Source organism: Passer domesticus, chromosome 4, assembly GCF_036417665.1.
Source record: "Passer domesticus isolate bPasDom1 chromosome 4, bPasDom1.hap1, whole genome shotgun sequence".
In the NCBI taxonomy this organism is placed as follows: Eukaryota; Metazoa; Chordata; class Aves; order Passeriformes; family Passeridae; genus Passer; species Passer domesticus.
In genome coordinates, this window is record NC_087477.1 from 3702625 (window position 1) to 3727870 (window position 25246).

General features: G+C 45.1%; 2 long non-coding RNA genes across 2 annotated transcripts; one reads left to right on the plus strand and one right to left on the minus strand.

Annotated features, from left to right (window-relative positions):
- Positions 1-2980: 2980 nt before the first annotated feature.
- LOC135298416 (uncharacterized) lies at positions 2981-7812 on the minus strand. The gene is made up of 6 exons (XR_010360395.1): positions 7290-7812; positions 7039-7153; positions 5868-6450; positions 5393-5510; positions 3547-5041; positions 2981-3391 (listed from the first exon to the last, which is right to left on the minus strand). It is a non-coding gene; the product is annotated as an uncharacterized LOC135298416 (long non-coding RNA).
- A 656-nt stretch (positions 7813-8468) lies between these two features.
- Positions 8469-17432, plus strand: LOC135298414 (uncharacterized). The gene is made up of 2 exons (XR_010360394.1): positions 8469-9293; positions 13652-17432. It is a non-coding gene; the product is annotated as an uncharacterized LOC135298414 (long non-coding RNA).
- The last annotated feature ends 7814 nt before the right edge of the window (positions 17433-25246 follow it).

The following is a 25246-nucleotide window of genomic DNA, read 5'->3' on the forward strand; positions in this document are numbered from 1 at the left end:
GCCTCACCTTGTCATGAGCCGGGGAAGATCCAGATCTCTGTAAGGGTTTTGTAAAAGACATGGAAAAGCGTTGGAGGCAAGGTACATCAATTGGTTTAAAAAGAGAAATTCCGTTCAAGTGTCCCTTCAGGATCGCTATCAGTTTTGTAGATTTCTCCAAACTAGTCAGTCACAACCTGTCTTTCTAGAGAGACACAGATGTTGATTCCTGCACAGACCAATGGGGACTTTGATGTCTAGTTCTTTTCCTAAATTTCCTGCCATTTATTTATTCAGCTGAAAAAGAGGACATGTTAGCAACAAGACCATAATCTTCTCTTGGGAAAGGATATGAAATTGTCTGAGGGAGGATAATATTTGGGAACACTCAAAGGTGGCTGGGAATGCCCCTTTCTTCCTTGCAGAGTATTCTACAAATTCCTCCATTGTCCCCAAGACAACGATATTGAGTCCCTGTATGTGAGAGCCCTTGGGGTGTTTTGTGATTGAACACCTGAGCCGTTGTTGCCCTTCTGTTCTCCTTCAAGCCAAGTTCAAGAAATGTCACCTCCTAAACCCTGAGACTTGGGTCCATTTTTGCCTGGCTCAGGGGTGCTCCTCCAGCTCTGCAGTGCAGCAGCCCCAGGGGCGCTGCCGTGGGGGGCATGGGGTGAATTGTGCTGGGCTGCCTCCCCTGGGTTTGCTGGCTGCTGCTGCTTGACAGAGCGTGCCAGAGTGCTGCTGCCCAGGGTGGGCTGACACTGAGGACTTTTCATAGTTACCCCTTCATGACATATCTTTCCCTTGATGGGATTTCTTCTAACTCACTCTACACTGCATTAGAAAATTTTATTTCCATGCTTTAACAAATTGAAGCTTCAAATTCTCATCTATATTTTCCCCTCCAGTCCCTTATGTGTTGGGGCTGGCTTCCCTTGGGGGCAGATGTATCAATGTACTGATCCCATCCCCTTTTATTGCTGCAGGAGTGCTTAGGAACACTTCAAATGGTCCTTTCCACTTTTCTTTAAGTGCCTTTTTACTCTGCTTTCTGACATAAGACACAGTCCCCAGGTTGATGAGGAAGTGCCTGAGGCACCAGGGATGGTCAGAAATTTGTGGAAAGATGAGAGCACTTTCCACAAAGAAGATAAAAAGGGACTGAAATTATTCCTATCATAAGACTTTCTCTAGAAAGGATTGGAATTTGTAGTGCCTTCCACAGGGCATTTCCGATGGGCTCACTTTTTCTTTAGAAGCCACTGGAATTCTGAACCTCAAGAGTGCAAGGGGAAGCACTGGTGGGCACTTCAGTGAGTTTTCCTGGCCATATTTACTAATTTCTGCTTTTAGACTCTGCTTTGTTCTCTCAGCCTTGCTGCTGGGAATGACCTCCATGGGCTGAGTAGGTCCCATTTAACTGGGAGTGTTTTACATAACTTTTGCAGTTTCAGCTATGAAATGAAGATCTGTATCTGATGACATTCCAAAAGGAATCAGGGAATTCCGAATCTTAGTAGTTTTTCTCTTATTATTACTTGAGGTAATTATTTAGGCTTCTTGTTGTTGTTGTTTTGGGGTTTTTTGTTTGGTTTGTTTTTTTTTTTTTGTTTTTTGTTTTTTTTTTTTTGTTTTGTTTTTTTTGTGACAAGGAAAATCCTCTGGCCATGCAGAAAATGGGTCCACTAAACTGTAGAAAGATTGCTGGCTGAACAATGCCATGACATTCTCCTGTGGGAACTGGACAACCTGGCCTGCAGTTTACAGAGTTACTCTGTACTGTCCCCAGAACAAGACAGACCATGTGCTGTCCTCAAACAGATACATCAAGGAAGAAGGAGCATTGTGCCCAGATGAAACCAAATGCCAAGCACGTCATGGGAACCCCTGCAGAGGCTCTGGCTTGGTGGCAGAGGCTGTCACAGCACTGCCAACAGCAACTGTGCAGCCAGAGCCGCAGAATTTGTCACTGCTGGCCTGAAAGTGCCAGCCCTGGATGGAAATGTCAGCAGGAGCTCATGCTCTGCCTCCCCGTGCTGACAAATCCCTGGAATCCCTCCTGCTGTGCTCTGTGGCAGCACTGCCAGAGGAGGCAGAGGATGTGACACATCCTCAGGGACACCTCGGGCTGGCTCTGCAGCAGGACCTTCCCTTGGCCCATGCTCACTTCTGCAGACAGCTATGGCCATGAGCCTCACACACTCCTTGCTTTTTGGGGCAAATCCCTTCGGCTTTGGTAATTTAACGCTCTGAAAGGGGCCAAAGACTTAACCCTCTTTTTCTGAAAAAGCAGATGGTGGGCAGTTCTTCAGCCCACTGAATTAAAAATAAATTCTTTTGACCCAAGTAGCCTCCAAGCACATATTTTGGGAAGGAATTACTTTCCCACACATGGTGCACTTTCCCTCTTTTACTGCTAACAAAATCCCAGTGTTTGATGCAAACAGCCCCAGGATATGTTCATGAATAGCTCATCAAATAGCTCACAATCAGCCCCTTGAGAAAAGCAAAACGTGCTTTCTAATGTAACCAGTTAGTTTGAGTTTTGAATGTTTTGCATTTGCAACTGAGGCCCTGTAAGCAATTCTAATTGTTGTCAGTAGGTGAGATACTTCTGAACAAAGAAATCACTTTTACCTGGCATGTACCTGGTCATACAAAAGAATGGATGTTTGGAGAGTGTGTTTTTATAATGTCATATGTTCAAGATGGGACACACACAGAGTGTACAACATCTCTCCTTTATACTTTTCTTTTATAAATACATAGTTCTAAGAAATTATAATTTTTGCTTGGCAGGAAAGGTCAAGGACTCAGTAGTAAACACCTGTCAAGCCTCCTGGACCTCCGTTCTGGCCATCCACAGTCATAGGGTGCTACTTCAAATTATTTTTTTCAGTCAACAGTAGCAGACATAAGCCCCAGGGCACCAACGTGCCCCCTTTCTGTATCATCAGCAACAGAAATCAGTTTTAAATTTTTAGAATTTCCAATTCCCAAATGTAAAAAATTATGTATTTTCGCATGCAAACTATGATGGCTTTTGCTGACGTTTTTAACATTTCACAGGGCCAAAGAGGATTCAGATTTCTGAAGTTTTACAAAATAGAGATGCAAATGTCATAGAAAGCACAGCAAGGACGAAAGTTTAATCACCCTGAAAAAACCTCTCTTACTGAAGTATCCATAGAATCACAGCTTCACCCAGAGTGCACTGATACCACCTTACCCTGTCCATGAGCCATTCTGGAAATGCAGAGCATGCCAGCCCCAAGTCTGGTTCTAGTGCCCGTTCTTATGCACAATTGTCTCCAAAATCTGCAGCAGCACAAGCCAAGGTGAGGGCAAAGCCCATTCTGAGGATGCCTTGGGGACCCTCCACGCCTGTTCCGAGCGCAGGGGACAGCAGGTTCTGCCACAGCAGCAGAAATTACATTACGTGTTAGTAAATGCAGCACTTAGAGTAGCAACTAAATAGTCCTATCTCAGAGTTAAATGTTCAATTCTTCATAAATGCAGTACCTAAACCAGTTAACTCCCACCTACACCCCAGACATCCACCTATACCTGCTTGTGTAAATTGTATTTTCCACTCCACTCCCTAGCCCTTCTCTCAGCACAGTCCTCAAGCCCTCAACCAGGCACAAGCCAACTTCTCACCTGGCTGTTAGTAATTACCTGTTGGTAATTACCTGAGCACCTGCCCCACCCACAGCAGCTGTGCAGGTCCCTGACTGCTGGGAGAACAGGCTTGAAATGCAGACCCAACCCCAGAACAACAACAACAAAAAAAAAAAAACCCAAAAAACCAAAAACAACCAAAAAAACCCCCAAAAAAACCAAAACAAGACAAAACAAAACAAACAAACAAACAAAAAAAAAACAAACCCAAAAAACCCCCAAAACAAACAAAAAAAAACACCACAAAGAAACAAACAAACAAACAAAATTTACGACATTTTTAAATAATTTCAGACTGGTAAAAGATCAGGACATAAAGAGATTTGTTTATTCCCTTCAAGAAAAAGTTTACATCCTTCTCTGTGAAGGGAAGTCACGGTTTTTTGTTGAAGCAGAAGAAGCATGTTTTATGAGCCCAGTTTCCTACCTCTCTTGTCCCTGCAGTGGGGACAAGCCTTTGTTCCAAGTTTGACTGAAGCTTCGGGAAGCAGCTTTGCCTGCAGAGGGCACACAGAAGCATGACACCTTTGCCTCCTGTGCACCTACAATTTCTACACCATCATTATCACTGCTCGGGTGACTGAGCAAGCTGACAGAGTGTGACAGATAGTCTGTCGTGTACAGAAAGTCACAGAAAGAAGAAGGGAGGGAGAAAACAGGGAAGATGACAATGCAAAAGATGTTGAAGGAGTGTGGCAAGGATTGAGGATTAAGAGACAGAAATAAGAAGAGACCATACCCCTTAGCTGTCAAGTGCTGAGGGGAAACTGCAAGTACTTGCATATTTGAGCTCACCACCTGGACTTGCATGCCTTGTCCACATTACCATTATTTCAATAATTTTGATTCCTGGACAAGCTGCCAGGTCCCCAGTACCAGTCCTACCTCCCTTCCAGAAGTCTCTGGGCAGAGAGTTGAAAATAGATCAGGGGTTACCTGTTACTCCATAAGCATTCAAGACAGCCAGAGAGCTTCCAGGAAAAAGGCCTTAGTGAGTGCCCAGAACAAAGAGATTTTAAGCAAGTGGAAGAAGGAGGTATTGATGGAGGATCACAGCTCTGTTGAGGTTTAACCTTTCAAAGGTTTGTTGCTTTTGAAATAGAGATTTTTGGAGCTCCCTTGAGTTAGCAATATGAATTCAGCATTTAAATTTTAGCTTGTAGAATTATGTGTTGAATTTTAACCTATAACTTAAGAAACCTTTTCACACAGGCTCAGCTGTGACCAGCAAGACCTGGGCCTGGAGCTGCAGCTGGTCTCCTCTGCTCTGCAGGTGCTCTCGTCCTCAGTGGGAACTGGGGGAGGCCAAAGGACACTGGTTCTTCTGATCCTGCAGATGAAGTTCGGCACATCTCCTGGACAGGGACAGCAGATGGGACATCTGGGAAGCAAAGGGAACACTGAGTCAGTATGGGGACGTTTCCCTTGGCAGCAGCTGCACTTCCATCAGGGAAGAGGAAATGTCAGAGCCTCCCCAGGAGGGTCAGAAAGAGAAAGCAGCCGAGCGGGCTGGGCTGTGGCGAGCACAGCCGCGGCGGGACCGTCCCGCAGCCCCGGCAGCCCGGCAGAGCCGGCACAGCTCCCGGGCCCTGCCGGCACAGCTGCCTTGCCCAAGGACAGCCCCTGTGCCAGCCGGGGCAGCTGCGCTGAGCAGCCCCAGCACGGGCAGGGCCCACGGCCACAGCCCACGCCAGCCTCAGCCCACCCTGCCTCCCCGGCCATGGGGCCTCACCCGGGCTCTCTCCAGGCTGGCAGCAGCAGGGCCCTGCTCACTGCTCCTGCTGCTGGCACTCAGCTTCTCCCTGCTGGCTCCTGGCAGTCTCCGGCTGTCCTCGTAGTCTTCCTTACAGCTGTGGCAAAAGTGGAGGCTCTGGAATTGGTTCCAAGACCTGGCAGAGCTGCAGTCCCAGAGCCCTCTGTGCTCCCTGCTGGCCCCTCCATCCCCTCAGCCCCACCCATGCTCTCGCCAAACCCCCAGCCCCCTTCAGCTTCTTCAGCCCCTCACAGTCCTCTCACCTCCCTCAGTCCCTTCTGACCCATCCCATCCCCTTAGACCCGCCAGCCCCTCAGCCTGTGCCACTTGCCTGTCACCTCAGTGCCACCATGGCCCTGGGCTGCCCCACAGCCCTCAGCCTCAGCAGCAGCTCAGGGTCAGCGTCCCTTCAGCGCCACCGCCCCCTCAGCCCCCTCAGCCCCCTCAGTCTCACCGTCCTTCAGCAGCTCCTCAGGGGACAGTGCCTGGGGCCACCGGCAGCTCCCAGCGCTCCAGGGACACCCGGGGCTGGAGCTGCTGCTGCGCCCGGCCCGGCCGCCAGCTTGGACCCAGCCCAGGGAGAGGGGACAGAGGGGGCACAGGGGGAAAAGCACGAGTGAGGGAGGAAGCAGAGCAGGGCAAGAGGTTAAAAAGAGGCGTCTACAGATATCAATCTATTTAGCTAAACCCCCATATACAAATATAAATATGCATTTACAAATGTATATATATAAATGTAACTATACACAGGTATAAGTGCAACTGTGCACATCTATAACTACACCAACACATCTAAAGCTATAACGATATACATCTAAAACAAAAAAAAAATTAACTGTACAGATCTCTACCTATATAGATAAATATAATTACATAAATCTATAAATACAACTACCTAGATAAATAAACATAACTATGCGCATCTATAAATATAACTAGAGACAGAGGAATTCTACCTGCCCGATGGTCACAGCCTCTCCCTCTGTCTCTTCCTGCCACACAGGGCAGCCCTCCTGCAGAGGTCGATCACACAGGATCTGGGAAGCAAAGGAAACACTGAGTCAATATTGGCCCTTGTGCACGTGTTCCTTGAGCACCAATTGTCCTTCTATGAGGGACTGTCAAAGATGGCCCGAAAGGCAAACTCTCACTTGGCAATTTGAAGCCTGCTCTTTAAAGAACAGGGATCCTTCCAAGTGTTCAAAACTGAATTGTGTAAAGCATTTAAGTATCCTGATAAAGTCTCAGCAAAGGCTTGAGCTTGAAACACAGACAGTCTCAGTGACAGAGAGACCTCAGTCCTCACTGAAGTGGCCGAAGCTGAAGCTGCTGGGAGCTGAGTTATGAACCAAACTGGGACACCCAGCTTGGTGACACAACTGCCACAAGGTCAGCTTTATTCCCTGCTCTCTTGCCACAGCAGTGGACTCAGTGTCAGAGCCTCTGGAGAAGCGTGGAGGGCAGGGCTTGGGGAGGTTGTGCCAGTGCAGGATTTGAACTAAAGGCACCAGGCAGCACCAGCCCTGCAGACAGGAACTCAACTCTGCTCATCTCCCTTGCTGCCAGAGGCAGGCTCAGAGCAGCCATCTCACACCTCTCTAAACCAATGGGGGCTCTGTCCTTACCAAGCTCCTCAGGCTCTGGCAAACTGTTCTTCTCAGTGCCAGATGAGGCTTCCTCTGCTGCAGCCTGGTTCACAGGCTCGCCTCCAGAAGACTCAGGCACAACATTAATATTGCCCTTGAAAGAACAATGGAAAGAAAGAAAACTCAAGATCATTTGGTATTTTCTTGGAATCATATCAGGGATACAGTTTCTCTTCTTCTCCATGTAAGCTCTCAGCTCAGCCTCTTACTTTCCCCTCCAATGGAGTTACCTGTGCAGAGGGAGACCTTTCAGGCAGGGATCTCCCGGATCATTTGCTCAATGGCAAAGCCAAGATCCACTGGTGACTGCTCTTCCCCAGGTGTGTTCTGTGTGGAGCTGGACACTGTCAATGCTGCACAACCAGCACTGCCAGCTGGAGTGCTGGACGCTAAAGTGCCTGGGGGGGCTGCAAGAATCCAAACATATTGGTCAGGCTCCACAATGTGGCTCTGGGACACAGATCTCTATTGCTGCCTTGGATCAAACATCACAGGAAGCATGCAGGAAAAAAAACAGGCAGAGAATTTTTTGGCCTTCTAGGTTCCTCTTCCTAATAGGCTTGACAATTTCTGGCTGAGAATGACAGAGCCTTGTGGAAAAATACTTCAAACGTCACTTTTCATTACGTTTTGGAAAAACAAGGCTACAACTCTTTTCCTGCCTCGTGGGTTGAAGGCTGGGGGCTGCTGCTCCCTGTGGAGCTGCTGGAAGCTGCAGGGCTGGACCCTGAGCACCTCCCGCTGGGCGGGCGGTGGCCGTTCCCCGTAGAGCTCCTGGAAGCGGCTCGGCCCCTCCCGCCGGGCCGGCACTGGCTGGTCCCTGTGCAGCAGCAGGAAGCCGCAGGGCGGGCACCGGGCGAGCAGCGGCCGCTCCCGGGGCAGCGACTGGAAGCGCCTGCACCGGTCCCGCTCGTCCGGCAGCGGCCGCGCCCCGGGGAGCTGCCGGGAGCCGCAGGGCGGGTGCCTGCGGCCCTCCCGGCCCGCCGCCGGCCGCCGCCTGTCGGCCGCGCTCCGGCGCCTGACGCGGAGCAGGAGGTCGGGGCGGTCGCGGCGGAAGCAGGGGCTGCTGTAGTGCAGCCAGCCCCCGGCATCGCCCGGCGCAGCCGTGCCGAGCCAGCCCGGCACCTTGCGGAAGCTGTAGCGGTAGAGCTGGTGGACGAAGCTGCGGAACTGCGCGGCCCTGAAGGGGCGCGGCACCGGACCCGCCCCAGTGCCACCGCCCCCGCGGGCGGGACCCGGGCTGAGCAGCTCCCGCTCAGAGAGGGAGCGGTCGACGAGCAGCCCCTGGGCCCGGCTGTCCCAGCGCACGGAGCGGACGCGGGGGCTGTTCACCAGGCACCACAGCTTGGCGGGGCGGCTCCTGGGGCTGGCCGGGCTCCGCACGGCACGGCAGGGAAGGGCAGGTTACAGCAGGACTCGGCGGGCAAGGCAGGCAGGGAGGGCAGGGCAGGGCACTGAGAGCAGCGGCGGGCTCTGTCCCTGCGCTGCATCCCGTGCCTGGGTCACCATCGGTGACAGGGAGGAAGGACATTGCTCTGTCTTGCCTGGGGAAAGGATGAAAAGGGGGCATTAGAAAACATTCATTTGGTCTCCTTTTCAGCAGACTGGCTCTTTTTATCTCACCAGGTCTGCCTGTCTTTGGCAGAGTTGGCACATTTCTCATGATTTGGAGTCAGCTACAGCAGCAGGAAGGGGCAGCAATTTTGTCTGCATTGTCATCCAAGCTAAAGTGCTGGCCCATGGGTGGATGTTGCTTTACCCAAGGAATACAGATAAACACGAATAGATTCTAGACAAAACAAGGGATTCAGGGTACTTGCGGTTCAGTTGTTTTGGTTTAACTATCAGCTTGTCTACAGGAACAAATCAGCTGTGAATACTAAAAGTTCTTAGCAGAGACTTTTTTTCTGGGCCTGTGCAATGCTCTAAATTTATTTTTGTCCCCTACCACAATATTTCCTGTAAGTTGACCAGACTGCATCACAGAAACTCCAGGCAGAAAATTGATGAACATCAAAAATCCATGGCTAAAGCCTCTCCCTCAGCTCTGGAGCCACCACACAAGCTGTTGATACAGCCTTTTGTAAGGAAGGGGCATGGTACCACCACAGTGATGTTTCCATAACCAAGGTGCAGATGTGAGATGAATGGCCAAGATGAAGGCCAAGATGAAGGAGTGCCTCAAGAGTAAAGTAAACTGCAAATCACCAGGAAAAGAAAGAAAAAATACCCAGGTATGTTCATGCACAGGCACGCACACTGATATTTCTCAAGGGGGACTGGTTTGATAAAAATTATGACCTTTTTTCCTCTACCCTATTTTGTTTTCCAGTACTAAAAACATTGCAAGTGCCTGAGGCCTAAGTCAGAGCAAGCCTCCATTATCACTGCAGACACTTGGCAGCTTTGCTCATCAGGCTTCCTAGGATCTGACTGAGTGACCTTGTTTGGTGGGAAGGCACAGATGGAGTCTGGCAGTAAATCTTGTTCATGTAGCAAGTATTCCTGCTGCTGGATGAGGTTTGCACCTCGTACGAGCGTTTCTAGCCCCAGTAAACAACCACTGTTCCCTCCTCCCACTGTCAGCCCCTTATTTCATGCCACCAGGTACTCCAGCACTTCTTTTTACTGTCAGTTACCAAAAATAAAGAGAACATCTCGCTGTGAGTGTAGGATGATCTTTCTCTCAAAGGCAGTCATGCACCTCACTTCTAGAGAAGCTGATGTTTGCTTTTAAATTTGGTTGTGTTACCTGATAGACCCTAAGGCTTTCTTCTGCTGTGAGTCTGTTCCTGAGCTTGAGAAATAATTCTATGATAGGAATGCAGTTTTTTACTAAAGTCATACTCACACAGTTTACAATACAATATAAATAACTAATATATAAGTAATAAATAAAAGGTTTATCTATCAGCCAATTTTAAATGGTCTAAAATTTCAGGATGTAGCCTATTTAGTTTCAGTGAGAAAATAAAAAGCTGCTTTTAAAGTTCATTCAGCTTCTAAAGGGCAATGCTAAAAATGTGACACCACCTTGGTTCAGTGAATGCCTTTGGGTAAAAGAAGAGGGATACAAGAGTAACTGAAATATTTAAGTAAAATTCAGTGTTGTGACCCTGAACACCAGGACAAAATTCACATTGTATAAGCCATATTTCTAAGTGCAATAAACCATATCTATAAGTGATATTTTCTAAGTGTTTTGCACTGCTGAAGTACAGTGGCAAAGCTGAGAGTGGTTAGGGACTCCCATTTTTCAGTTCTGCCTTCAGATTTATTTACTAAGTTCCCCATCCAAAGGCAGATGTGAAGACATCATTCCAAAGCAACAGCTTTGCAGATTTTGAAATGATATTCCATCCTGCTTTGCAGATGAAAGAATCAAGCTTGACATCAGAAACCGGGATGGATTTCTAGTGTCTCTTCCCTGACCACTTGGTTCTACAGGCTAGTTCAGGGCTCCCGCACAAAGAATTCTGAGCCTGACTCCAAGGAAAAGCAGCTTTCTGCTGCCTGTGCCTGTCCCTGCAGGAGGGGCTGCTGCAGGGTGCTCTGCAGCACCTGGTGACTTGGATTGCTGAGAAGGAAGGAAGGGAACAGACAGAAGCCACCACATGGCTTTTACTGCTGCCTTTGCACCCCTCATCCCTCTTCTAAAAGCCAGCAAGGCTCTGCAATGGAAAGCCAGCACTGCTCACAGCCCTACTGAGGCTTATAGTGCCTGCTTGTTTGTTTTTAAACACGATAATTTATCTTATCCCATGGGTGTTTCTGCCAAGTTCTTGTTGCTTCCAAGGTTCCAACACTTTATTATTTAAAACTCCTCTGTGCTGCTTGCTCCTGTAGGGATTATGAAAAGAAATTAAATTTAGGGCACCAAAGATCATCACAGGCAGAGGAATAAAACCTCCCTGCAAGCTTAATTAAGACAAGAAGATGGGCTGATAACAGATAATATTTTGCTAACTAGTCACCAAAGGTAGGAGAAGGTAGGCCTGCAGAAAAGGACACACTATTACTATTAAAAAATGCATAATATTACAATATAATAATTATATTATATTATATTATATTATATTATATTATATTATATTATATACTATTATTATTAAAATCTTTAAGTTGCATAGAAGGTGATATCCAGGTACTGATACAACAGGAATGGGAAAGGCTTCTCAGGGTCTGATGGGAAAGAAATGAGCAGAGTGTGTTAAACAGACAAATGGGACAGAGGAAGATGTTCTAGGCAGAAATATGCTGGAAATATTTTGAAGCAGAGTCCTGGCAAAGTGTTTTCAACGTTGTTGTTAATAAGGCTTGAATAACACTGGTGTATCTTGACCTTGGCTTCGGGCTTTCAAGCAAGTGAAATTATGTGCTGGTATGATCCATGACTTCAGAGAGGTGTCCCTTTCCTGTGCCTGTGCTAGGGGTCTAAATAGTCACCTAATCTATGTTGCTTGCTCCTTTGAAACGACTCAGTAGTGTAAGAGATAACTACATCTGTTTTCAGACAATAAAACTTTATATAATTCCTTGGGAAAAATCCTCCCTCAGTGTGTGCATGTAGATAATCTGCACACTTCACAGGAAATATATGCTGGTCAGCATAAGTTCTGTAAATTTAATAATAATAATTAAAAATGTAGGCAAATATATTTTAGCTTTGCCTTTTCCTCAGTGAGGACTAATTGGGATTTGCATGTTATGAAGACTTTTTAAAGATGTGAGCTGATATTTGTGCCAATTTTGCACGCTGGATTTCACAATCAGATTGATTCTTTCTGAGATTGGTAGGTCAGGATTGTCAAGCCCTTCCTTCCACTTGTCCTTGTTCACTGGAGCTATTTTCTTGTGAGAGTGGCTCTGTATTGCAGGGATCAGAGCATTCCTTGCACTGCACTACCATTTCTGCAGGTGCCTGCAGCAATGAAGGAGCAAGCCTTGGCAATTCTCCCTGGTAAGAGTCTGTTCTCATGGGTAAATGACACAGCCATGGAAGTGGAGCCTCAGATTGCTCCTGCATCTCTGCAGACACACTTGCAGAGAAAATATTCTGGTCCTAGGAAAACACCATTCCCTTCAGCTGACAGGCTCTGCAATGAAAGCCTGGGGGAGCTGCAAGAAGTGAAATTCAGATTGCCTTCATTTTATCTAAATATTTATCAAAATAAAACTACTTTTTTTTTCCCCTGCAGAAAATTCATGTTTCCATTGCTAGTTGATTTTACCCAATTCATCCTAAACCATGCAGATTTTTTTGGTGAGGTGTTGTTTTTCGTTACATGCAAATGCAATTTCCCCTGAATAAAAATTCTCCATTTGTACTGTACTATTATTGTTGGGTTTTTTACCTAACTTGCTAAATTTATAAATGGAAACCTTCAGCAATGAATAAACTATTCTCAGACAAAAAAAAATACCTAATGCAAGTGCTGTACTTTTTATCTCTATGTTGAGTTTCTCTATTGAGCTATACTTGACAAATACTTGAATTACTGAGATGTTGGTTTTTCAAACACCAAAACAAATTTGCCACTGATTATGGCCACCTGGAAATGTCCTGGAGAAACATTTTGCTTCACAAGGCTGGATTTGCTGCTAACAGTACAAACTTATTTCCTGTTTATTTGTTGAAATAACTGTGCTTATTTCTGTAAATTTGGACTAGGACTAGTTTATTTCACATCACTAATGGGTAGCTCACAAAATAGCCATTAAAAGTTTTCAGATTATTAAAAATACTGAAGGGGAAATAAAAATTTATCACTACATCATTAATTTAACCATAATTCTTTACCTTCCTATAGGCCAATGTCAACACCTTTAAAGCAAGCTCTGAAGGCAAAGTCAATGAGTTGTGTTTTGGAAGGTTTCTGATTTAATTTAAATCCATGCAAATCCAGTGTAACACCATTCAAGTGTATCAATAATTGAAAAAACGTTCCACTGAAATTAGCTTTATATGTGGGGGAAATACTTTTTTTTTTTTTTTTTACAAAACTAGTCATCCTTTAAAAAAGCCCAGCCAAGAAGAACAATGGTCTGATTTTCATGGGAAATTTTAACAAAAAGTGATGTAATATTACTTCTCTGTATTCTCATATGGTATATAAAATAATCCTACAGGAATCTGGAGCTTTTTAATGACTGGCAACAGCTCCAATGTCCTTGATATGTGTCATGGCATGGATTATTGCTCAAATCAATGCACAGCAATTTCCAGTCAAGGGAAACAACTGTCCATTGGTTTGCTCTGATACATTTTCAGAGTATCCCTACAGCCTCCCATGGATGTGCAGCTGCTCAGTTACAGCTTAATTGCATGACCCCGTAGGCTGACACCCAAGGAGTGCTCGTGGTAGGTGGTGACATTCAGAACAAAGCAAAAAAGCAAATACAGTGAAGACTGCAGTTCACACAGGAAGGGAAAGCAGACCATGTGAAAAGAAAGATGTCATTCTATCATACAGTTGTCACACATGTTCTTGTTTACAAATCTCTAGGATGTGTGTGGGGCCCTAAAATGCCCACTCTGCCCCATCAACTTATCTGAAGACACACAAAAACACTGTTCGTTTCTTATCTACAGGAGAAAGAATAAACCAGAAGAGAAGAAAACAACCAGTATCTTTCTCACCAAAGCTCCTGGAGAATCTCCTTGTTAAAACCAAGCAAACACCTTTCAGCAAGGCTAGTGTGCTAGACAGCATCACCAGCCACTGGGGAAATTGGAAGGCACCTTCAATCTTCTGGATATTCCATATTTGGGAATATCTACTGCAACAGAAACTGGCCAAAAGCAGCAATTTTATGGCAGGTATTCAGACCTCACCATACGCTACCAAATACACCTGGTCCAGGGAATAATCCTTTTTGTCACACATAATTGTATTGTGGAGTTACAGGAAATTGGTTGGACAGAGAATTTCTACCCAGCTCCCAGCTCTGTCTCCTATGATGCTTCAAATCAGGTTTAATTATTCCTTTTTTTTTTTTTTTTCCTGGCAGGATGTTGTGATGGTTTTATGCCAAAAGGTTTGAAGAAAACTCACTTTTAATGCAGCATTTATGGCATGGCTTTTAGATATTTTACTGTTTACTTGAAACAATATTTGGACATTTTGTTATCCACTTTGGAAAACTATTTTATATACATTTCACAGTACATCCATCTTAAGGAATGTCTTAAAGAAATTACTGTAACTTAAGGAGCCAACAAACAATAGATATAAAAATGATGTGTGCATAAATAAGACAATGGAGAGCTTAGAAAATAATTCCATCAGTCTATATCATCTTTTTCCAGACTAATGTTTTAAAAGAGCAGCACCTTTTTCTTTGTGACAAGGCTTTTCTCCGTGCCTAATAAGATTCTTCTATGTCCTAGGAGTAACCCATGCAATTTGAAGAAACAGGTGAAAGACAAAAAGATAATATAATGAAAGTCATAGACTGACAGGGAAAGAAAGAGTCTGTAAAGCAAAGTTGTCATATCACCATAATTTCTGTCACTGATCTAATACAGAACATGTTTCTTCAAAATATTCACCACATTTTCAGTACATGAGCCAATCCTTCTTTCTTAGGAAATGTGTTTATTGCTTGTGTAGTTACTAAGATTCAAGCACACACTTCAGATGCTTTCCTAAGTGAGATTACAGTAGGAAACAGTAGATTCTAGAGATCTTGTTTCAAGTGTTTCCACTTCTAATTATACCTCCACTCCCTCTCTTAAGAAACCATTATTATTCAGTAATAAATTCCTCCAGAGATTTCTTGGAGGGTTTTTTAAGGATAAATGCTATAGAAGGGCAGATGTGTGCCATGTCAGCTGGCTGTAAAAGCATTGCTGCCAGGAACTGAAGTTTAGAACAAGAACTGCATCCTCACATATCACAGGAGAAGACAACGTTTTTGGTATCTGGGCAAGTTCATTTTAAAACTGAGGAAGCTGTTTATGTAAAAAGCACTAAAATACTATAAGTGACCACAAAACACACTTTCTCAAATTAAACATTCTGAGCTAGCTTCAGATTTAAACAAAATTTCCAACTATTGCTCTATGGAATATGACAAACTCAGTGGTGCTGACCACTTCCAGTCACCTAAGTGGTGTGGGAAAAACAGAAGGGATCAGGATTTCTTTTTCCAGGTGTCACCCCACACCCTAACTTTGCAAACTCTTCAAACTTTTTAAAATAGAAATGATAATGTGTCTTATCTATCTCCTTCTCATTCTGCAGCTAAACCAGTTTGATGATCTTACATGTTTTGGCTCTTTTCTCCTTGCTTGCAGTGTGGAAGAATGGGGATATGTGGCTTCTTTGGGGCATGGAAAGAGCTGACAGAAATGTTTCCTCTCCAGCTTGACATTATCCCTAGGAATATTCTGTTCCACATCACCTGAGGGACAAGCTGAGTGTCTCTGAGCCCCCAGGGTTTCTGTCTCCTATCAAGCACTGAGAGCACAGCTGAAATTCTGGAGCACAGGCAGCCCCAGACACCCCCACACTGCAGTTTGAGTGCTGCTGCACTTTCCTTGGGCAGGATTTGGTACCACAAGAGTGCAGAGTCTGGAAGAGAGACCTGAAGTGCTCACAGCAGGCTGCATTGCTTAACAGCCACTCACATGCCACGAGCCACTGTCTTGTGTTTCCAGTTAGCTGAAATTACAATTCCTGTGCCTGGAACACAAAGGTCTTCAGCACAAGGACAGCAGAACAATCTCACCATGTTCTGGTGGGCTTTCCACAAACCACTTGGCAGTAGCTTTATTCCTTCCTGTGCAAATGTTCAGGTTAACCTCAGCAAGCATGAGCTTTGAATACCTGCTCTGGGAGTCCATACTACCCATGGAGAAAAGGATTTCTAGTTAAAATTGCACTGTGGGCAGGACACACTCGATTCCTCTCCCTCTGTGCATGGGCTAGAGGAGATGTGGTTTGAACACTTCCAATTCTGGAAACTTACTTAGGGTCCTCAGTCAGAAATCATAAAGCCAGTCCTGAATGCTGCTATTGACAATAAAATAAAATAAAATAAAATAAAATAAAATAAAATAAAAAAAAATAAAATAAAATAAAATAAAATAAAATAAAAATCAGGCTGCATGTACGTGCTGAAACGAAAGTTTGCAGTTCTGTCCAGTGACAGAGAACCATGAGAACTCTTCTATCAGTTGCATTTGGACAAAGCAGAGGAACACTCCTTCCTAGTGATAGAGAAGACATTTGTAGCCTCCATCTGCTGCTGAACACACCAGCCAGGCTTTCAGCCTTTTGCTCTCTGTAGGGAGCTGGTACAAGTCAGTCACCTTGGACTGAGACAGATCAAAGGTCTCCAAGTCTGGAATCCTTTCCAGCACCCCTCAGGGACCAGCACTGAGCCAGCCAGGAGTTAACACACAGTGCTTCCAGCATGTTTGCCATTCCAGGAATCCCTTTTCTTTTGCATGAACACCCATAAACATCCACACCTGTAGAGTCTGGCTCTGACATACCCATTCAGCACTCTGCCTCGTGTTTCCCCAGCCTCTCCCTCAGCTTTTGTGGGCAAAGCACCCTGTGCACCCAGGCGTTCTGCAGAGCCACACTCTGAGCCTGCTGAGCCTGTCAAAACAACTCTGTTGTTGTGGTAGCCAAGAATATAGGGTTTTTTCTCCACTGGGAAAGTCTCAGACACACGAGGTGGTTTCTGAGTTTTAAATTGTACTGGACACAGGAGGTTTTACAGAGGGTCACCCACTACTGATTAAAGAGAACAGCTTGCCTTCTGTGCTATAATTCAATCCATTGTTCCTGTACCTCCACTTGCTAGGCCTGTTATTACCTTTTTCCCAACCCTTTTCTACAACATCCTTCTCTCTACAGATCTAATTCAACTACTTTTGCTAATGCCATTATATGATTTTCTTCTGAATAGGGAAAATGTTTTGATTAAAAACCTTGACATTATGTTCAGGATAATCTACCAACCAGTTTCTCAGATGACAGCTGATAGAAGGCAGCATGTATCTAAAGAGTTTACAATCATATCCCTGTGTTATCTTAATTAATGCAGTAAGACCTGTGCATAGAATTCACTCTCTTCATAATATATTGACAGCTGACCTCATTCCTCCATGGCATTTTTAAAATGCATTTATTGTGCTGCAGTGTGAAAACTTATAGAGAAACCCTCTATTACAGAGGAAATTCACATATTGTAATATTTACTTATAATAATTAGTCTCAAGGTGTTCTGAAAGATACAACCAAAGGAATAGAATGAGAGTCCATGAAGACAACAATTGAGTGTGCTGCAAAACATATGCTTGTGGTATTTATCATGCTTTTCATGCATGAAAGGGAAATAAAGGCCTTCTACATCAACCATTTCTGTTACTATTCCATTTTTAAAATTTGTTTTCCTCTGGCCAGTGGTTTCAGTTTGGTTAGGATAAAAAGAAACAGAAAAAGAAAGGAAGAGAAAGAAGAGAAGGAAGAGAAGGAAGAGAAGGAAGAGAAGGAAGAAGGAGCTTCTGGTTCTTAATAATTCAATTTTTTTTTTACTGAGGAGTCCATAGCATTTTCTGGACCAAGGTGACACACACTTTGAATTGTATAAGCAATAAAAACCCATTACTGTGGACAAAGGCAACTCAATTTAAGAGTTGTAAAAATACTTGAATATGAGAAGCTGGAGAGTACTCTTGTTATAATTTATTGATTTGAATAGAGATATGTGTTTCAAAATGGCCATTCCACTAGCCAAAGTTCTGATCTGACTGCTAACCAAAGCAAACAGAACAAGCCACAGTAAGATGACCTTTTGCTTTGTACTTTGGTGGGTTTTTAGCTTATCCAATTGACATGTGATCACAAAGAGGCCCCAGTTAAGTATAGTTATATCATCTACACAGACTTGGAAAATCTTGTAACTACTGTCTGGTACTAAGAACAGTAAAGACATGAGAGGTTTTGCCATTCTGCTAGACTTGTCCCGTGTGAGTCAGATGGTTTGGTGTGGAGCAGGGTGGCACCTCCACAGACAAGGGGCGTGAGTCAGCCCCTGTGAATGCCCTTGTGGGGCACAGCTGGGAGGGACATTGGCCCAAAGTGGCTTCCCAGGGAGCTCCAGCTGCTCTTCCCTCCAAGCTCAGCAGCAGGATTTCAAGCCTGAGAGCTGTCCTGAGCTGCTCTTTGTGGCCAGGTTTGTTTGTGTGAGGTGGGGCACAGCCTGGCTGCTGATTTCACCAAGTCAGCTTCTTTTCCATCTGTCTCTTGGGGCTGCCCCGCTGCTCTCTCTTGTCTTTCATGCTTCACAGAGGGATGTTTTGGCTATTAAGCCAAAGGCTGGCTCAAAAACTGTGCCCTTCTGTGGAGCATGAAAAGCAGCAGGGAAGAGCAAAGCACCTATGGCTCCTGGAGAAAAGCTGGCAGGGGCTGAGAAGCCAAATCCTCTGTACACTGAAGTTAAATATCTCAGATGGAGTGAAAGGACAGATGGAGCCAGACAGAAAAGCAGTGCCAATGTTGTATAGCACTGAAGTTTAGAAAAGTGATACAAAATTCAGCAAGAATGTGACCAATGTGACTGGAGACATCAAGGGAGGGACAACATTTGAAATCTCCATCCTCACTCAAACCAGATGGTGTGAGTATCTTGAAGCCAGTATCAATCTGAATTCTTCTACATTGTAACTTCCTAAGGTGTATCATACTATGCAAATGTCCTCAGGAATTGAATTGTGATCACATATAGACTGAAAAAAAAAAAATAATTATTTTCTCACACCTTGTACCGTTCCACAGGAATCAGCAATAATGTGTTACACAAAGAAAAAAAGGAGAGTACACATCTCAGCCGACACCTCGTCCTCCATTTTAATTGTAACAGCCTCCCAGAAGACTTTTTGCTCTTTAAAACTCATCTTTTCATGCAATTCACCACACACTCTTCATATAGCTCTCACCACTCTCTTCTTCGACAGCTTCCTAAACACTTAATAATCCTGACTCTTGACATTTAAGAATCTGTTTTGCTTCAGAAAAATGCCAAATCCACCATACTAATCTCCATCTTACCCACCTCACTGCTCCCTCTCCCACTTATGCTCCAGATGGGCTCAGGAAAATTTTCTCAATTATTTTTATTTTTCCCTTTTAAGCTTCCTTATTAAAAAACAACAACAACAACAACAAAAAACCAACCCCCCCAAAAAAAAACCCAACAAACAAACAAAAAAAAAACCAAAAAAACCAACCAAACAACCCCACCCAACCAATTTTTATACGAAAATCTCAAATTTTCTCCCAATTTTCAAGTCCCAAACAGTGCATGCCAGATACTATTTCTTAGACCTGCATTAAGTTTTCACTGTCACACAGCTATTCTCCAAAGCTGCTGTTCACCTGCTTCTTAACCTTCTACAAGTCTGGGTTTTTCCACAGTGTCCTCATTATTATCTGAATTTCTGAGGCACTGTGATCCTCCTCCAGCAAAGTGCTGAGAGGAAAAGGAAAGGCCAGTGCAGCTGTTCCAGTCTCCTCCCACCCCATTCCCCTGCTGATATTCACACCTTCCTCTCTTCACAAAGGAGACTTTCCAGTCTGGTTTCTTCCAAAACATCATCAGATGGTTGCTTGTGAATACAGGAGGACCCTGTGGAAAATCCTATGGGATACACTGCAGTAACAGTTTTGTCTGTTCTGGGATTTTGGAAGCTTTCCCTTGCCACGCAGGAGTTTTTGGTCCATTACAAACACAGTTATGAGGAATATGGGTGAGACTGAAGCTGCCAGAGGTCAGGCAGACTTGTCTCCTGAGTTTCAGACAGAAGGAATCAAGACAGGGACAGAATTATGAATCATCACCTTTCAAGATGTTTTGGGTTCAATCCATGCCTCAATCCAATCTCTGACCCACTGAACTTCTATTTTCAAACAATAAATCCCCATGACCTACTTCACCACTCTTGCCACCTGCCCAGTAAATCAGGGCAAAATAATAACAGGGAAAAAAAGTGAAAAATGTTACCTCTCAACACTCTCAGCTATTAAGCTGCCTACTACTGAAACTAACACCCAGTCAGGTTGTTAGTAATGCTAAATTATTAGATTTATCTACATTCTCACGCCTACACTTACAACTAATAATACGTGTTTGTATAAACATAATTTCACACACAGACACTCTATATAAGTACAATAAACATACTCAGAAGGCATTTTAGGCACTGGTTGAAACAAAATATTGAGGTGTGTCAGAGTCAATAGACAGAGGAGGGGGAGCTGTGTTTTATGTCGAGGAAGGATTTGTTCTTCTTTTGTTCCTGTTTATTGTGGGAGCAGTTATTTTTTGTTAGTTCACTTTGATCCTCCATGAAATCAAGTGAAACTTGTGAAAATGAAAACAAAGAATTCTCTACAAGTTTGAACACATTTGGTTGCTTGTGCTTCATTGGCCAAACCAAGTAGTTTTTAATTTTGCTGGTGTTTGCAGGCTTATTTCTATATTCATGTTTTGAAAATACAATGACAAAACCCAATTCACTGGCTGTGAACATTTCATCAAAATTTTGGTTTTCAGAAGCACTTAATCCATGCCTAGAACTTAAAGGTCTCCAGTAGGAATGTGAAGGATCAGGTTTTAAATTACCAAAAAGTAAAACCCAAACTAGGTACCAATAGCACATTGCCAACATTAAATTTTTCACATCTCCCCTTTTAACCAATTTTGTTTTGATACATTGTGGATGAATAAAAGCAGTATTGTGTTTTTTGCAGAGGCTGCTTTCTACTGGACATACACATGGGGAAAATGCAAATGGTATTTCCCTCATTCATTTTTGAATCACTGTGAATTACACAACTGAACTTTCCGTATTCCAAACATAAACAGACTAAAATGAGCCAAACAATCTCTTTTGGGATGCTCCTCCTCTTTATGAGCTGGTTTTACAGATATACAGGCAGTGTGGTGCTGAGACAGCCACTGGAGGTTTAGGAAACGTTTAGCCAAAAAGTTGAAGAAGGAGAAGCCAAACATCAACTGGCATTTAACTGAAATGTTACAAGGAGATAAGGTTCCATAAAAGAACATTGTTCTGCACTTATCATTATCCTACAGCCTAGAAAAACTAGTAAAAGATACATTAGCATCTAAGGAAGAAAAAGTATTTTTAATTTCCCATTCTCCCTGAAAAAACTAAAATAAAAATCCCTTGCTACTGATAGCTGGAATTGTGATGTAAAAATTGAGAATAGAAACTGCTGAGAAAGCTTATGAGTACCCCTCTAAATACCTGTAAGCCCCAACTATCAGTGTGCAGTTGGAGGGAAAATTTCCCCCACTCTACTCAGCGCTGTATTGCTCATACTTTACCATATTCATTAATAAATAAATTGATTGCTGCTTGAATATTGGCGTAGTCAAGCTTATCATTTATAACACCTGTGATAAACAAAACCCTCCCCCACCAAGGAATCCACAATTTGCTTATAAACTTCCTTCTCCTAAGCAGACAGTCTCCCTGTACCCCATTGCACCCCGGTCGGGTCCGTCCTGGCCACTAGAAAACTCAGACTGAGACTATTTGCTAGGTTCTTTTCCATCCATCTCCCAGGTCAAACAAAAACACCCAGGAATCACCAGCCATAGGAGTTTTTAATGTTGTGCACTGTGCCTCCCCTAATCCCCGGGAGTCACCCCCACCCAATTTTAAGGTGCCCCAGTCCGGTCCGTCCCAGCCACCGGAATACTCACGAAACCCAAGATTCTTGGAAACGAAAATCTCGGAGGTAGTCCTTGAACCAGGGGAAAACTCCTCTCACGTCTGGAATGGAGGGGGTTGGTTTTCCCGGGAGCTGCAGCAAGCAGAAAGTGTGCGAATTCACCGGCAGCGCTTGACGGAGCACGAACTTCACTTGGCAGCAGCGTCCGTGCGCCCTGCAGACAGCTGAGGTGTGCACCAGCGTGCCCCAATCCCTGCAGGCGATCGGGGCAGGCCCAGGAGCGGCCGTGCCCGACCTCTGCCGCCGGCCGGCAGGGTCACGCTTCGGCTGCTGCAACGCGGGCTCAGCCTCTGAGATTCATTGTAAAGGAAATAAGGAACGACCCCGTGCTGGCTTCTCCGAGCCGCTTTATTTCTGTCCCGCGCCAGGATGGCGCTGCTTGGAATCGGCAGCGTGGCACAGGAGCTGTTCTTTGCCGCGGTGGCAGCAGCGCCGGCGTGAGAAGATGGCGCAGCACTCGCAGGCAGCGGCAGCGCAGCGGGGACAGTCTCTCTCCTCACGGCGGGGACAGTCTCTCTCCTCACGGCGGGGACAGTCTCTGTCCTGGCGGCGGGGACAGTCTCTGTCCTGGCGGCGGGGACAGTCTCTGTCCTCACGGCAGGGACAGTCTCTGTGCTGGCGGCGGGGACAGTCTCTGTCCTGGCGGCGGGGACAGTCTCTCTCCTCACGGCGGGGACAGTCTCTCTCCTCACGGCGAGGACAGTCTCTCTCCTCACGGCGGGGACAGTCTCTGTCCTCACGGCGGGGACAGTCTCTCTCCTCACGGCGGGGACAGTCTCTCTCCTCACGGCAGGGACAGTCTCTCTCCTCACGGCGAGGACAGTCTCTCTCCTCACGGCGCTGGCAGCAGCGGTGCTCGTGTGGGCGATCCCCTCTCGCCAGGAGCCGTGGCTCACGGGAGGCTCAGCGGTGCCGGCGGCGCGGGCAGGAGCCAGGCGGCCGATGCCCCGCGGGGTGACCTCCTTTCCCGGGCGGAGAGGGGTGCCGGCTGCGGAGGGGGAGCCGGCGGGGCACGGGATCCGGCAGAGCACGGGAGCCGTGCAGCTGGAAGGGCAGACAGTGGCACAGAGCGGGGAGGCAGAGAAAACAGCGGCTTTTGCGTAAGAGAGAGCGGGAAATCGGGGCGGGGGTTAGGTCAGAAGCTAAGATGGGAAAGGCATAAACCCGTAGCAAAGAGAGAAACCCGGAACTGACAGGGAACTTACCAGGCATGGGGAAAAAACCACTGCAAGTGCCCTGGCGAGACAGGAGGCAAACACAGACTAAACATCTTCAAATTGCTATCCCAACCAGACAGGGAAAGACCAAACATACTCAAACCCAGTGCAACAGGAGACCAAACAACCTCAAAAAACCCCACTGCCACAGGCAGAGCTCAGCTGCCCTTGGGGGCTGCAGGAACAGTCAGGAGCCCAAAGAGCCTCCATGGCTGTGCTGCAGACCAAGGCTGGAGCAGGGAAATGCAGGGCTGCTGCGGGATGGGGAGGGCATTGAATTCCAGCACACACCTCAGCTCTCTGATGATCCCGGCACCATGCTGGGCCCTGTTTCAGACTGGAGCAGAGCAGATGTTGATGGGACAGGAGCCCTGCGGGGCTGTCAGGGACCTGCAGCTTGCAAGGTGCTCTGCTCTCCCTCAGGTGCTCTCGGAGAGATCCAATCCCAGCTGGGCACCTCAGGGCACAAGTGGCACTGCCTGTTCATGGGCACACAGCTGATGGCTGCCTGGAAAGGGGCACAGCTTTTAATACCTGTTACTTTCATAATATACACGCAAACCTTTGTCATCTGGGTCACTTGAGTACTTTGAAAAAATGGCAAAGTTTTCCCACCAGGAACAGGAATTTTCTGGATCTACTAGATTCTTCTACTGGTGTCAGGAGAAGAAATACTGATCTTCCCCTCTATTTGAGCCACCAACATTCAGTCTAATATTTCATGACCCCTCCTTCCGGTGTTTCCAGCTCTCCTGGTTAAATGGCCATGTCTAAGGACATCTCTTCAATTGGAGCAGCTGGATCTATGCCCTTCCCCTTCTCCCAGATTTCCTCTTGCAGCTGTTTCCTCCAAACAACTCTCTCAAGAAGACCTTTAGAAGGACTTACTATTATTTTGTCCTTTGAGTTGGCCTCCCTGGAGAAATACCAACAAAAGATTCTCAGAGGCTCAAAACAGCCTTTACTGGGAACTTTAGAAAATTAGAGAAATTTTGGCAAAAGGTTTATTGTGACATTGTAGTGTTATAGTTTGTTAATTTAAGATTTTTCTAATTTTGAGATTTCTTAATTAATGTATTCATGAGTGTGGTGGGTTTTATTGTCACTTGAATATTTATATATTTATTTTGTTGTGAGATAGGATTAGGAGAAAAGTAAAGCGGGCTTAAAATTTTAAAAGGTTATAAAGAAAATGTTATTAAAAGTAACAAAAAGAAAAAAGGTAGTTAATGTGAAATACAAAGCTATGTTTCATGTCAGGTACATACAGGCAACGTGTATATCTGTGATTGTGATATGTGTGGAAACTGACTGTGGGACAGTTATAAAGACAATTCTAATAAATAACTGAGGAAGGAAAGCATGGAAGAAGGCCTTTGAACCTCTCCTTTGTTCACAATTAATCTTTATAAATCTTGATTTAGGAGCATTTGAATTAAAGCTTTAAGGATGTTGCTGTTTGACAGGAACTTTCTGCTTTGAGCTAAAAAGAGTTTTGCAATAATAACCTTTTGAAGTATCATTTTAGAATATTGTTTGTAGTAAGGATCTTTGAAACTATAGCTTTAGAATATATCAAAAGGAAACATGCTTATCTCAACGCATTAACAAAACAGTGAAAAGCAGCTTAACAAAGGAAGATGAACATCTACTCAAGGATTGATAGTTTCCACCAAGGGAAGCTGGATATCACTGTTATGAGATTTGCAATTAAAAGGTGAACCCATCTGGAATCTGGACCTCACCAGCTGAGAGATTTCTTCCTTCTTTCAGAAGACAGACACCACCATCTGGGGATACTCCTTTCTGGGATACATCCTGAGAAAAACTAAATCATAATAGTGTATAGAATTGTGACGTAAAAATTGGGAATGGAAACTGCTGAGAAAACTTATGAGTACCCCTATCAATGCCTGTAAGCCTCAGCTATCAGTGTGCAGTTGCAGGGAAAATTTCCCCCACTGTAGCCAGCGCTGTATTGCTCATACTTTACCATATTAATTAATATATTGATTGCTGCCTGAACATTGGTCTAGTCAAGCTTCTCATTTATAACACAATGAGCCATAATCCCTGCTGGGATGGCATGGGACATGGGTGCCAATGCTGTGCCCAGGCCGGCTCTGCTGTGCCCGTGGCAGTGCCAGGGGAGTGCCCTGTGACTGCCCTGAGCCCAGCAGGAGCCTTTCCTTG